Genomic DNA, 16,383 nt, shown 5'->3' with positions numbered 1-16,383 from the left:
AAAAATGTGGGGGGCCGACCTTGGCTGACGTCCTTTATGTAGAACAATATATTTAAGCAAATTTTAGCTAGCCATTTTGTGTCACATTTGCTTTATTATTTTTTTAATCAATAATTTCAACAATCTCGCAACTAGCCTTTGTGGCGTTCTCTTTCGACTCTCGGGCTCTTGCAAAATACTGCTGCTGTGAAATTAAACTAGCTTCAAGTTGCTTCAATTTCTCGCTACGGATCTTCCCTGTTATTTTGTCGTACATGTCAGCATGTCTTGTATGGTAATATCGCCTCTCATTGAAATCTTTAAAAACAGCGACTTTCTTTTTGCAAATGAGGCAGACAGTTGTTGCGTATTTTAGTGAAGAATAGTAAAATTAGACTGACACTCGGTGGATCATCTGGGTCCTTTGAGAATACTTAGAACCCTTTTTTGTGAAATGTTAGGAGCACAGACTGTCATCTTGATATAGATTTTTGAAATACGCCTGAAAACCCTCATAATATACAGTAGATGTACACTTTTGTTAGTTAGCCTTTGTTCCTTTCCCCTTTAAAGGGGAACTATAACAACGATACATGGGTTTGGAGATATGTGCCGGGGGTTTTGGGGGACAGGGGGGTGGTTGTCGTCATGGTTTTTTTTTTTCCTTCTCCATTTTCTTTTCGGGTTGGTTGTTCTGTTTGGTTTGTTATATTAAAATAAAAGTTAAGGGGGATTTGATGACCTGATGATGGGCATATCTACTGCTGTTTGCCTCTTTAATGTGGATTGTCCCACTTGCTTCTGATCCCCGAAAAAAAAAAAAAAAGTCCAATTTCCACCTTTCCTTGAAGCGTCGGCCGTCGCAGTCAACTTTTTTTTTGTTGTTGATTGTCACCATTTTAGAAAATTGGGAGTAAAAGGTCACGCGGGGTAATGTTGCTTAGAGTGCTGCTGCATTTTACTGGGTAAATGAGGAGCAGCATTTAGTGTGTAAGATACTTAATATGCTGGTAGCAGTACTGCTGACCAATTTATTAAGTCTGTGTGTGGGCCAGACGTTATTGATTTTATGACGGAGTCTGGGGGCCGGATGAAATTTGACCACGGGCCGCATTTGGCCCCCGGGCCGGACTTTGGATATGTCTGCTTTACACCAAGCGTTTTACCTATTGCAGATTCAGTCTTCCCAGCATGTCTACAATTTTGTCTCCAGTGTCCTTTGACAGCTCTTTGGTCTTGGCCATAGTGGATTTTTTAGTTTTACTGACTGAGGTTGTGGACAGGTGTCTTTTATACGGATAATGAGTTAAAACAGGTGTCAAATAATACAGGTAACGAGTAGAGCCTCGTTAGACCTCGTTAGAAGAAGTTAGACGTCTTTGACAGCCAGAAATCTTGCTTGTTTGTAGGTGACCAAATACTTATTTTCCACTCGAATTTGGAAATCTTTAAAAATCAAACAATGTGATTTTCAGTTTTTTCAGTTCATTCTGTCTCTCATGGTTGAGGTTTACCCATGTTGACAATTACAGGCCTCTCTAATCTTTTCAAGTACGTAGAACTTGCACAATTGGTGGTTGACTAAATACTTATTTGCCCCACTGTACCTCTGATCCCTAGTCCTTAGATATATCTTGGGTTGAAGTCACCAAGGTGGTGGAAAATGTTCTTCATGGCACGGTTGCATGAGATTTACCTGGAGGTCCTAAGGGCTCTAGTTGTTGTGAGACTGTCCTGGTTTAGATATCGCTGCAATAACTGGTGGATATCGGAAACAATGCCTCTGGATTTCAAGAGGCGGGGTGGCTAAGTAGGCCTTCAAATAAAGGATGATCACACACCTGGGAAGGTCTATTGAGTAGCGGAATAAAATGTGGGTGTACAAATTGACAAGGCTCTAAAAACAGAGTCATCACTGATCTACAAAACGGACAAAATATCCAACAGAGACACTGTAAACCCTTTACAGTTTTAGCTGATTTTCCGTTATAAACAGCTCTCCGGCGTTCACGTTGGTTACACCCCTAATTTGTTTTAATCTACTGTAATCATGACAGACAAAACATATAGGTGCTCCCATAGAATTAACACCTGTGTTTCCTCCCACCTAATACCCCCTCATTCATACAGTGAGTAAGCCGTAATGTCCTTAATTGAAGCAGAAAATCTCACTTGTTTATACGGCACATTCGAAGGCGAGCCGTTGATTACGAAGGGGGATAATCGATTGCTGGTTGCATCTCTGCAGGATCAATATTTACAGGCGGGCGAGCAAAGAGAGTGGAGATGGTTGGCGGAGGAGGCGCTAGGAGGTGGTGGGGTTCCAGTAGTGTCTGCAAAGATAAGCCGGATGAGCCTCCGTAAGAAAAGCTCTTTTCGGGAGAGTTAAACCCTATGAAAATCTCATTGCCATGTTAAGAAAAAAATGGCACTAAATAGGGATTTTGACAGAAGTGCATCCAATATAATTAAAAAAAAAAAAAAAAAAAAAACAGGCTTTTCGGCTCCACCAGTTGAAGCTATTTGTAGCAATTGTGTCGAGGATACATGTAGTAAATGTCAACTGAGCAGTGTTCCCTATTGAAGTGTAGCACTTCATAGTGTGGGATTCAGGGGGATTAATATTCCCAATACTGGAAGATACAGTGGTTCTGGATATTTTAATTCACTAGAAAGATCCTAAAACCGTGTAGTGACGATGCTGATGACTATTATTGCTGATGATCACATACGCTTAGAGAATGTTTATTCGCACACAATACGCCATTCACATTTGAATACATAGCATATTATGGATATGTACATTGCAAATGCACTTGCTGCCATTCAAGCTGTGTCAGCTAGTTGTTTCCTCTACATGATAACTACTGCTCATATTTTTAAAAAATGACATTCACTGAACCACAGACATCCAAGGCCAAACAATCTTCTTGGAATTTTGCCATTATGTTTCGTGTATTCTTCACAAAGAAAGAGAAGAATACACCTTTGTCGCGCGAACAAAACGGAAACAAAAATATCCCTGGATCATTTGAAGAAAATTCCCAAAGAAAATGGAATGACTGATTGATTTTCTTTTGCCCACGTCTGTATTTTGTCGAATGCTTTTTCTCCATTGTTGAAGTATTTGCAATGTATTTTTTCAACAACGACCAGCAGACAGATAACTATGAAATGAACAATGTTATTGTGAAATTTTGGTTGCGAACTGCTCCCAGTACCTCAGTACACTCATGCACCGCTTTAAACCACAGGAGAAGGCAAACAATATAAAGGTTGTAATATAACTCGTGCCGTCAAATTTATCGAGTTAAAAGGCGGTAATTAATTTATTTTGATTAATCACGTTAAAATATTTGACGCATTTCACGCATGCACGGAATGACCCGCTCATGCATTGCCTCAAACAGATTACAATGACGCCGTTTTTTGCTCATTGAGAGAGCTAAGACGCAGTGTTATGCGAGTGGACACAGGCATTCATAGGACCACGCCTTTTGTTTTATTGGCATTAGCTTTGGCAACTCTTTCAAAACAAACATAACTATTGTAGCGAGCGGCGTGGGGAAGAATGACAGGAGATGATCTTTTTCTTAACACGCATTGTTGAACACAACACAGAACATATACAATTTGCAGCAACCACTGACAGTCACGGTTTCCCAACTTACCAACATGCATTTGGGTGGAACAGTTAAGTTGCTACAGTATCAGTTAGTGAAAGCACGACAAAAATAATATTCCTATCCCTAAAAAAAAAAATGTTCACAAAAAGAAAAGCCCTCAATGCAAAGAACTAGCATTCCCAATCAAAATAGCTATGCAAAATACACAAAAAAACTTACTCAGATTTGCCTTGGCTAGATCTCTAATTAATTTAAAACTTGCCTTTGACACCTTGTGGTTGATTTCTATCACTACCTTACGTAGTTAAAGACACTGTGGAAGAACGGCAGGGAGCCCATGTGACGTCCCGCTCGGCGACGTCAACAATGGCGAGCTATTAGTCTATTTTTTAATTGAAAATTTTACCAATTTTATTAAAACGAAAACATTAAGAGGGTTTTAAAATAAAATGACTATAACTTGTACTCACATTTATATTTTATGAACTACAAGTCTTTCAATTCTAGGATCACTTTAACAGAAAGAATGTTAATAATGCTATTTGTGGATTTATTGTTATGATGAACAAATACAGTACTTATGTACAGTATGTTGAATGTATGTATCCGTCTTGTGTCTTATCTTTCCATTCCAACAATAATTTACAGAAAAATATGGCATATTTTAGTGATGTTTTAATTGCGATTAATTATGCTTAATTAATTAAGGTGTGATTAACTCGATTAAAAATCTTAATCGTTTGACAGCCCTAAAAATAACACTAAGCTAATAAAGAAATGTTCCCTGACTCAAAGATTGCATCGGTAAGTTAATTTTATCAATTGACCATTTTAATTTCTAATTGGACACATTAACGAACTACCTTCAAGTCAAACTGAATTGCGAGCTGAAGTGCAGCCATCAAAAGACATGATAGAAATTGCCAAAACTGCTACATTCAATTATAAGAAAAGTCACTGTTAAATTTTAGTAATCATGATGTAGTTTAAGATATTGATTGTTCTTTGATTGCACCAGGTTCAGGGGTCGCGTTAACCGAATATTTTCCGTCGTTGAGCGGTTTTTTAAAACGGTGACGGAAAAAACTGAAGTCCATCCGTCATTTTGACAGGTTGCAATTCACACCCCAGACCACCGGGTGACGAGTGAGCATATTAATTAGCTATTGTCTCTCTTGATGCGTGACGTCGTTGGCCTTACTCGGAAAAATGTCAAGGCAACTGAGAGTCCGAACTAAGGCTACGTTCATACTACAGGTCTTAATGCACGAATCCGATTTTTTCGTGTTTTTCCGACTCGAGTGAGGCATTAACTTGACGGTCTGGACGTGACAAGTCGCATAGAACGGGACCATTTCAAATCCGATCTGGGTCACTTTCGTAGGTGGTCTAAATCCGATCTGGGCCACATTTTTCCAGACTGTCGCGGAGGTCTGTACTGTCCAGTCCCGCTAATCGGCTTTAATGCAGCAATTACGTCATCAAAAAGCGAGAGACGGTACGGTAGCTACGGTAGCGATGCAGCAGTGCGTTATTAGCGCCTAGCTTGCCTTGAACACGGCTTTTTAGGAAGGGTCGGACTTGACAACAGTCATAAAAAAATAAAAAATAGGTTTGAGGATAAGCCTGAGAATGATCGGTTTTCTCTCTGGTCCATATAAGCAATATTTCAACATTGCTTACACGGCCGAGAGTCGGGGAAAACTGCCCGTATGTGTGTGTGTGTGTGACATGCACGAACAGTGCGTGCATGCTATCGATCCATATACTTTGAATATAAGCCTAAACGGGGATTATATATGCCTGTTATTTGTGTCCTCTTTTTAACAGCAACAAGCCTATGGCTACGTTCATACTACAGGTCTTAATGCACGAATCCGATTTTTTGTCATATCTGCTAATTCGCACTAATTCGCAGTCCGACATGCACTGAGCAAGACGACCCGCATGCGCAGAAGCATCAAAACAAATGACCATACAATCACACATGCTGGCTGTCATCCGTCATTCCAGGGATATCATATTTTGCTTATTAAAAAGAGGACACAAATAACAGGCATAAATAATCCCTGTACAGTATATGGATCGATAGCATGCACGCACTGTTCGTGCATGTCACACACACATACGAGCAGTTTGCCCCGACTCTCGGCCGTGTAAGCAATGTTGAAATATTGCTTATATGGAGCAGAGAGAAAACCGATCATTTTCGGGCTTATTGTCAAACCCTTTTTTTTAATTAATTTTTTTTTTTTTTTTATGACTTGTCAAGTCCGACCCTTCCTAAAAAGCTGTGTTCAAGTCAAGTTAGGCACTAATAACGCACAGCTGCTTGATATGTGATGGCGCAGTGTGGATTTTCTGTTAAACTTGTTCGGACAGATTATTAATTAAAATGAATGAAAACTAAATACTATTGAATATGTCATTAATAACATTTTAAAAATTTAAGTGCCGGGTAAAAATAGATTATGACCGGATTTTTATGACCCTGTCAGTCAAAATGACAGACAACAAAAAAGTCTATCGCAACCTCTGACCGTATGTGACAATATTACCAATAAATTCATATTATTTTGAAAATTGAGTTTTTCTCCGCCCGTCTGCGTGGCTGTCGCGCGCCCGGTGGGGCTTGCGTGCTGCTGGATGTGGTAGGGCATGCTCGGGTTGGGGGTTCCGGTGCCGGGATTGGCGATGCGGCGGCGTAGGGTTGGTCGCCAACGGGCTTACACTCATAAGAGATTCACACGATTACTGGGTTCTAGATCACAGAACTGATTTGTGTACACTCTACCCCTTTCAATCACTTAGCTTATAGTCTTATAGACACCCCCACCCCCATTCTCCTCTTTCACTGGCCAATAGGCCCCCACATGGTGTAAACCGGAAATACATCTCGCTGACTATAGCACCAGCATATTAGTAACTAGTTTAGATGTTCAATGTATTTCTTGTTGTTGTTTGTGTATGTGTTTCTTTTCTTTCTTCTCTTGTATTTCTTTTCTCCTGTCCCCCCATAATCCCTTCCTGTTCGCTGCTTTGTCATAATAAAAAGGTATTTTGAATGATCACAATGGGAGTATGTCAGACTCTCAATGTGAAACATTAAAACTGTTCAGAATCCGGGCACTTAGACTTCCATTCTCTGTGTCAAACAGCTGAACAGGACAGGTTTAAAAAAAAAAAAAAAGAAAAAAAAAAAAAAGAAAAAAAAGAAAATTGAGTTTTATTTTTGTTTCATATTGCACACTATATAAAACGTTGTAAGGTTAGTCATCACTTTGTTGACAGGTACAGTGGGGAGAACAAGTATTTGACACACTGCCAATGGGTTTTCCCATTGACTGTGTATCAAATACTTGTTCTCCCCACTGTATGTATTTCCAAAATGAATTTTATGAGGGATTTTGATGAGTGATGCCACTCCAGCTCCACTGTTGTTTTGGATGGAGAACGTAAAACGGAACTCGCGAGCAGAAATGCAGAAGTAAAGCGGAAGTACCTGGGAAACTCGTCTATAAAAACGAAAACATCAAGACGGGTTTCAATTTCAAATTATTTTAACTCATAATAACGTTCATCTTTTAAGAACTACAAGTCTTTCGATCCGTGGATCCCTTTAAAAAACAAAATTGCGACTGCACTTTCACTTTGCCATCTTTAGGGCCCCAATAAAGACAAAAGTACACTAGAAAGAAAAGTCACTGCCACGGCGGCTGCTGCTGCTGTCACTCAGCTGACATTTTTCTCATGATAAATTCATGGCGAGCGGACACGGCTGAGAGAGTCGCGGGTTAATTCGTCAGGAGGCCCCCTCGGCCAACGCTGGTGGCACAATGACAGAGCACAATGTCAACACGGCTTCACGGGAGAAGTGCAAGTAGGCTGTGAAATGAACAGACACTTTATCCCTCTCTCGCTCTCTCTCTCTTTTTTTTTTTTGTAAAGTTTGGATGGATGCATGAATGGGGATGGACGGATACGACTCCTAGAAAGCATTATAACTAGTGTTTCACTAAGTGGTCAAAGGCCAACACTCTTCATATCATACAGTAGTATTGACCTTTATAAAAACTGTTTCCTTCCAGGTTGGTAATTGAACCTTGAAAGGTTCCATACATGTGCGCTAATCACCTTGGCGTCACTTACCTTAACAGTAACACTCATAATGTCAGAAAATAAACCTCGACACAGGCTGATATTGTTGTCAATTGATAACATGTATACATTTTCTCTTGAGGATAGAGTGCCACGACCTGCTTTATTTTAATTCATATTTGTTGCCTAGCAACCAGAAGAGCATAGTGCATGTCAACTCTTACCCGGTGGAGTATTGCCGCAAACGGCGGTGTTACATTCAAGGTACAAAAATGTGGCCTTGTACTTGTGTTTTCTTTGTGGAGCGTGGGGTGTGTTTTTGCCTGGAAACTACTCACCCAAAAATGTGTTCCTGTAAAAACATCCACACACTTTAAAATTAAAGAAAAAAATCCAAACCTAATAAGGTGACACAGTGTTATAAACAATGAGAATGTATTCGAACTAGAGCTGTCGACGTCATGATGCGTCGACGTGCAAAACATACCGTGGACGGGTAATGATGGGTTAAAAAAAAATTACATACGGATAAAGTTAAGAATGGCAGGCGCTCGCGATGCAAGTGGTTGTTACTGGCACTCCCAAGGTGGCCGCTGTTATTTCAATGTGACCGGCATTGTCAGATTGAGCAAAGAGGAAGAAAGTGGGCGAGCGAGTGAGAGGGAGCGAGATCGGTGAGTTGGGAATGTGCGTGTAGTTGAGTGGCTGCATCCCCCACGTTTTTGTTTTGGTCAATTAAAAGTATCCATAAAGAGCCATCCGACGCCTTTCAGCGTTTTTATGCACGCCGCCGCCTTCCTGATGAGGAAATCGGACGAACCGACGACAACGAGCCAAGTGAATCGCCGGTTCACGCCTTACTACGGCGAGGAGTTGAAAACACCGCCAATTACCAAAAAGGGCAGAATTGGTAACGCGTGAAAGCGGCATAAAGCAGACCAGAATAGCCAGAGCCTGGAATTATTTCAAGGAAAATATGGAGGGTGCCACTGTGTGTACTCTTTGCTAAGCTGAGCTCGCATACCACGGTAGCACGTCGGCTATGAACGAACACTTGACGCACCGTCACCCAAGTGTGATTTTAGAAGACAACAAGAAACAACAAGCTAGCGGATTGTAAGTCCATACAGCTTTCTAATGATTTTTTTTAATGGAAGTTGCCTTTATGTGCGTCATATCAACGTGCATTTTTATTTAATAAAATAAACAGTATATTATATTATATTATATATATATATATATATATATATATAATATTTTTTTTAAATTACTATTAAATTTATTAGGATTATGGAAGCCCCCACTTGGGGAAAATATATACATATATCCAGTATATACATAATATAATAAAAATATATATGGAAACAGCACTGGCCTGCTTACTGTAATCCATGACTGCACTAATGTTAGTTTATATTATAAAGTATTATTGTGTATATACATATAGTAGTCTAACATAAAATGAATACTATATATTTTAATTTTTGTTACTATGACTATGTGTGCCTTTCATTCAGAATAATTGTGGTAATATTTCAGTTAAATTCAGTGTGCCGTCTACTTTATCTATTTTCAGGTTAAAACAAACAAAAGTCGAACAGTTTTTCTCCTCCCCAAAAAATGCAGAATGCACACCAGAAAGAGCATCTGAACTCACACAATGGATTCTGAAAATTATTGTCCGGGACATGAGACCCATTGCAATTCATTTTAACATTTAGAACACTATAGACATACCACAAAAAGAGTAAGAATTGTTTTGACTCCTGTTAAAAAGGTGAAGTCACAGTGTTTCCATTTACATTTTTTTGCACTAGTTAATGCCAGCAGCATTTGACCTCATTGTTTGTCATTTATTATTGATATTTGTTATTTAATTATTCGTTAATAAAGAATTTAAGTGTTCCAAAATATTTTTGTGAATTAATAAGCTTCAACAAAAATGTAATTATTGAAGTAGTTTAAAAAAAAAAAAAAAAAAAAAAAAATTATATTAGTCGACTAATTGTAAAAATAGTCGGCTGACTAATCGGAAGGAAAGTAGTCGTTTGGGACGGCCCTAATTGGAACTATAGTGAAGAGCATTGGATAGTAAGCATTGTAAATAGTATAGTAATTTGTTCAGTCACATTTTAATGATTAAAACCCTTTAAACTTTGAAAATAATATACGAAAGCAAAAAACTAACATAAAACAAGAATCCCCAAAGCTTTAAAAAGACGCTTTGAAAAAATGTTGATCATAGAAACAGTTTCTATCTGATCTTAGCCATGTGGTTTTACCAACAAATACATTTGTGGCTTAAATCTGAGACTTATAAGGGTTTGTTGAAGTCCATTTGAGTTTAATTAGTGCATCCTCCACCAGAGATCAGAAACACCCTCAAGGGACGCTTCCACACTTTCAAATAAATCAGAATTAATGATAAAGAGGCTGCGAAATGTAAACGTCGCAAGAGTGGCGGCGTGATAAAGACGGAAGAAGAAGAGCGTGATTTATCCTCAGATGTGCTTTGGAAAGAGAGTGAGACCACAAGCCAGAAGAGCTCTTCATCTAGAGAACTTATAACTGAGTGATTCCTCCTTAACGAGCGTTCCGAGATGCGGGATGCTAAATTCATAGTTTGATTCAATAGGAACTTCAATCCTGCTGCTTCTGTTTGTTTGAAGTCACCATGGTGTTTATGGCATACCCACAGAAACACTGGAAAACCAGGTGTATTACATACTGTATAATTTCCTCCAATTATGACCCAATAAAATTGACTCATTCAAATGAAAATATGCTATAGCTATAGCTTTCAATATGTTTATGATATCAGTCAGATTCGAACTAGTGCTGCAACTATTAATTAACTCGAGTAATACGATTAGATAAAAAGCTTTGAATCAAAATTTTGCTGGTTCGAGTATTCATTTAATTAGAGTGGCGTTTTATTGATTTTTTTTTGAAAGTGTTTACATTTAGTTTTATTGATTTGGGTGGATACACAGCCCTCTAGTGGCAATAGTGAATATGACCTAACTCATTGAACATGGCTGAATCCAACTGCTCCCTGTTAAGACAAATATAAGGTTTTTGTTTAAGCTCCTAAAGTTTTTTTTGTATACATCTTTTTATTTTAGCTTTTGTATATATTGACACGATTTAATAATTTGCAGCCACATCAAAACTAACAAATCAATTAGTCTTTTTCATGGCACATTTGGTATAAGTGGGAAAAAGAAAAACAAAATTAAAAAAAGAATAGGTTGATAACACTTAGTCTTTGCCACAATTCCAAGGAAAAAACAGTTACGTTTCTTTGTGTCATGAGCAAGTCCTCGTCTATTTTACACGAACCACACACACACCTCTCCTTGTTTTTCTGTCATTGTAGGGACACCTGACAAGACCGTGCATTATGGGGACCACCCTTTCTGAATGTCGTAGAGCACTGAAAAAAATCAGGGAGCATCCTCGAAAATTGCACAATGCAAAAATCACTTTAAATTTCCACTTAGACAAAGTAAAGAGGCATCAATCTGATTACAGACCGACTTGCGGGGACATTTTTTCGTTTTCATCACTTATGGGCTCAATAACTATACACAACACCTGGTTTTTATCCCTTCCTGGGTACCGCTTACACAAACCTCAGATCATACCTACTTCTGGGGTCAGTAACTTTACACACACAAAAACAGGATAATAATAGTAATGAAAATTTTAAAAATAAACTAGAAACTGCAATTTCTGGAAAAATTTGCCGTGTGGAGATACAGATCTTAGCCCCGCCCAGGTTGGTTTGGGGACATTTTGGAGACAATATCAAGTCACTTCCTGTTGATTTGGGGACATTTGGGGGGCGTGGTCTGGTCATATCAGATCATTTGGGGACTTTTGGAGGGCGTGGCCAAATCATCAGGTCATCTGGGAACATTTGGGTGGCGTGGCCTGGTCATAACAGGTCATTTGGGGACTTTGGGGGGGCGTGGCCAAATCATATGGTCATTTGGGGGGCATGGCCTGGTCAAAGCAGGTCATTTGGGGGCGTGGCCTATTCATATCTGGTCGTTTTCTGTTGATTTGGGGACATTGTTTTTTTGCCATTGAAATTGAATGCGAAAAAATTTGGACATCTATGGCTGTCAATGGCATCCAAGTACATTGGCATCAACAGAATGGACAAACATGCCCGTCAATGGCATTAAATAAGTAAATGCCAGTAATGAAAAAAAAATACGGTACTCTGCGAACTACAGAACTTGCATTGGTGGTCCTCAAGGAGCTGCAACGCACGCTCCAAATTTTCCGTGTCAGCTTGTCCATAACCAAATTGAGTCATCGCCTTTTGACTAAAGTCAAGTCTCGAGTCATTGCCTCCTAAGTCGATTTGAGTTTTAAGTCAGCGAGTCAATTCCAAATCTGCTGTATGTTTCGTCAAGTCCGAGTCGAGTTGCAAGTTATAAATTTCCGACTCTTGTCAGCTAAAAATATTGTTTCTTAATATAAACAAAGCTTCACAATTTTTTTCACACTACCTCCAACTTTTCTAAATAGTTCTTAGACAATTTTCCAGCATTTTAGGGTGTTTCAGAATAAGCCAAATACACGAAAAGGGTTATGTATTCAGAAAAATGCAAATGACAGTGCTTGTGAATATCGAAACAGGAATTTGTGTGTTTTTAACCTACGCATAACAACAGTCGGTACTGAACGAGGCCACATGAAAGTAATCTGTTTATTTTTCCCTGAGTTTACATGTAGAAATAGGCGGACAGCAGTCCATTTTTTTCCCCTCAAGGTACAACCTATTACAATGTACCCAATGGTGCTAATTAGTGGTCTCAAATGTAAGTGTTTGAACTCCTCCAGGACAGAAAAGGTGCCGATAACACCAAGTAATGCCTCTTAATCCTAAAAATGGACATCTCACGAGCAGCCTCGGGCCTCATTAGCCGCGCCGCCAAGTCACTGTTGGCAGGGCTGCTTTGGACCTGCGTGAGGCCAGTTAACGAGGACTATCAAGGCCACTCAGCTCACTGTCAGAAATAGGGGTACAGTGGGAGGTCGTTCCTGTTCCTGAAGCTACAATCGACACTAATGTGCCCCACCGGGCTAATTATTGGTCTCCAAGGTAACAGCTTTGCGTGTTTTTCAAGGGACATAAAGGTGATATTTTCAAATTGGAAAGGCTACAAGTGTTTGGAGGGCAAAAATACCAGTCAACGACCTTTGCGCCCGAACAATACAGTTTGGTCCAGTCCAGTCTTTCCGCGTTCAAAAGCTGTATGGTTCTGAGTTTGCGAAAAAACCTGGACTCTGTGATACTATTTCAAGAACAGTAAGGTTCAAAGACTACTCCGTTGTTTGACATTGCAGTGAAGGCAGGAGATGAAATGAAGCTCACTTCTTTGGCTGATTCGAAACGCTTCGTTTTAATTACCATGCGATGCCAGTCATTCCAATAATAATTAAGTACCATTTACCCTGTTTGGAATACGCTCTAGAATATTCAGTACAAACTGTACAATGTGACCCTATTACAGGTACAACGTGATAAAATCACCAATGATTCATACAGTTATCTGATGACTGTAGTTTTTGCACTATAAGGCGCACCTGACTATATGTGCCGCAGCTTTCCTCATTGTATTATGGGATATTTACACCAAAATATATTAACTCATTCACTCCAAGCCATTTTCACCAGAGCAAGGCCCTTCGCTCCTGGCCGTTTTTCTGGATTTTGACGGATTTTGCAAGGCCCACAGAAAATTCTGTTCTATGGACCCTACCCACAGACGTCACAAAATCGCGTGATCGCTGTATTGTTCCGACCCCTTGTCCGTCATTTTGTGTCTGTATTATCAATGGTCTCAATTGATCGAGCAATTTATAATGCATTTCATGGAAGACCCGGTGCTTTCGGATGCCGTAAACTCACTGGATGCGTTGCATAAAAGGCGTTATGTGGAAAAGCTTCAGTTTATCCATTCGCCAGATCCATATTTGATGCCTAAATCGATGTTTTTCGACCCGCTATCTTCGCCGTCTTTGCCTGACATCTGCTAGCTACCCTGATATTTACAACTATCTTGTTCACACAAAATCAGCCTATTCCCACGAAGCTTGGAGGCTTATAAATACTTCGTTGCTGGTTGGGTGAAACAGGTCCTCGTCCACGAAAATTCGGCAGGAATCTATCTTGTGCTTGGAAAGGTAAGTTACGAAATTTTCAATTCAAAATCTTTTGTTCTTGCTAACATCCACTGTCAAGTCTAATGTATTTCATGTCATTTGTCAATGGAGCTAGGGCTTTTAATGTGTATGTTTTAATGGTTTAGCGATAGCACTCTCACTACATACATACGTGTATGTTGTCGGCGATTAGCCTAGCAATGATCATAATTGTGGTTGTCAGCCCAAAACCCTCTAAATATATATTAAATGCATCTTACCAGATATAAAATGACTACTACATAATCTGTGGCAATCGTTTGGAGCCCAGTTTTCTCGTCGAATTGCAGCAGCCCATCTCGCTCTCCTCTCCGGGGTCTCTCGGAATCCGGTAGAACTTCAAGTCTCTCCGTCTATCTTCTCTGTTATTGCAACCGACCGCCACACATGCCTTCACCATTTTGATTATTAATGTTAACGAGCAGAAAAACACGCCGTAAATAGGAGGAATGTACGTAGCCGTAACAGGTAAACACGATGTGTTGACGGACAATTGGGCGGCACCAGTCAGGAGGGCGGAGTTGTGACGTCACGTGGGTAGGGTCTATGTAAACATGGAACCCACCAAAAGAAAGATTAGACTCTCTTCTTTCAGCAGAAAAAAAGTTAATATCTCTTAAAGATGTCCCGATCAATCGGGATGCCGAATGATCGGGTCCGATCACGTCATTTTCAAAGTATCGGAATCTGCAAAAAAATATGGGACATGACTTTTTTTAATATATATATATATTTTTTTAATTTAAATCGTTTTCTAATTGTATTTAACGTTACAAAGTGTCTTACACTCATCCAGAGTCTTTAGTTTTGGCTTAAAGTAGGGCTATCAAATTTATCGCGTTAACGGCGGTAATTAATTTTTTAAAAATTAATCATGTTAAAATATTTAGCGCAATTAACGCATGCGCTGCATGACCCACTCACGCTTCGTCGCATTCTATCTAGAATGGCGCCGTTATACCTTTATATAGAACTAAAAGGCAGTGTAGGAGGAGTGTGAATTTTGGCAGCCTTTGGAGCTATCTTTTAATTGGCTAAAGCCTTACTATCCCTCTCTCAACAATTAGAAATATCGTGGGAAGCAATGTGGGGAAGAAAGGTAGTATAGGTGATCTTTTACTCAACACCCTATGTTATTTCCCAACGCAGAGAAGATATATCAATTGGTGCCACTACGCACAGTCATGGTTGCACTTCCCATCATGCATTTGGGCAGAACAGTTAAATGGCTACAGTATCATTTACTGAAAGCTCAACAAATATATTAGATGGCAATATTTAGTCACAATATACAAAGTCACATTTATCCGTTAAGAATTACAAGTCTTTCTATCCGTGGATCCCTCTCACAGAAAGAATGTTAATAATGTAAATGCCATCTTGAGGATTTATTGTCATAATAAACAAATACAGTACTTATGTACTGTATGTTGAATGTATATATTCGTCCGAGTTTTATTCATTTTTTTGTTAATGCATTGCCAAAATGTATATGATCGGGAAAAATTATCGGGAATGATTGGAATTGAATCGGGAGCAAAAAAAAAAAAGCAATCGGATCGGGAAAAATCGGGATCGGCAGATACTCAAACTAAAACGATCGGGATCGGATCGGGAGCAAAAAAACATGATCAGAACAACCCTAATCTCTTTCCATTCTTTCGAAACCAGCATTAGAAAATAGCTTAGTTTGAGCAATTTTCCAATTTCTGATGAAAAAAACGGAGAAAATGAGCTTTTTGTAAACGCATACATTTCAAACATAACTTTGATTTTAACACCGGTACTTTTTGCATTAGTTACATCCCAAACATCTGAATAATGTTTCCCTTTTGCAAAATATAATGAACAAGACGAATCGAGCTTTTGATAGCAAAGTAACAATTTTTTTACACATGACTACTGAGAGATGACGCCTGTTGTCGCCGAGATGACGCCGTTGTCTCCGCGTCTGCCGTGTAAACTTTTCCCTCATTGTTGTCTGTCTCACAAAGATGGATTATTTTTTAATCTCTGCGGGGTCTGCTTGGCGAGCCCCCTGCACGGTGGTCTCAGTCGTTTTGCTCCGTCGTCCAGCGCCAGGCATTCCAGGCATCCTCTCAGTTATTTTGTTCGGTCGTCCGCCGCCTGGCATATTGCTGCCAGCGCTCCGACCGTGCTGCCCGGCCATTCATTGCTGTTGAATCGGGTTGTGGGTCTTTACAAAATGCGCCACTGCCCTCCAGTGGCCAGTTTTATTGCTTTAAAATGGGTTTGGAGCCTTGTTTTTTGTTTTTTTGTTATAGATCGCAAGCTATAGGTTCTTCTTGCAAAAAAAAAAAAAAAAACGCAAAAGTTTTGGGGCCAATGAAGCTTTTAAAAATAGAATACGTTTCTGGGAGCAAATGAGTTAACCAGCAACACTTATGACTTATGACAGGCATCATATGCCTGTCATAAGACCAAATGAACCACCATC

The 16,383-nt window shown here is 39.5% G+C and overlaps 1 long non-coding RNA gene across 2 annotated transcripts in view; it reads right to left on the bottom strand.

Moving 5' to 3' along the window:
• Window positions 1-1,826: 1,826 nt before the first annotated feature.
• The window catches only part of LOC130924191 (uncharacterized), a 131,199-nt gene continuing 116,642 nt past the window's right edge, over window positions 1,827-16,383 (bottom strand). For both annotated transcript variants that reach the window (XR_009064838.1, XR_009064839.1), the window contains one exon: window positions 1,827-2,312. This is a non-coding gene — a long non-coding RNA (uncharacterized LOC130924191). The remainder of the gene's footprint in view (window positions 2,313-16,383) is intronic.

Source organism: Corythoichthys intestinalis, chromosome 11, assembly GCF_030265065.1.
Source record: "Corythoichthys intestinalis isolate RoL2023-P3 chromosome 11, ASM3026506v1, whole genome shotgun sequence".
NCBI lineage: Eukaryota > Metazoa > Chordata > Actinopteri > Syngnathiformes > Syngnathidae > Corythoichthys > Corythoichthys intestinalis.
This window is presented reverse-complemented; position numbering and strand designations above follow the sequence as displayed.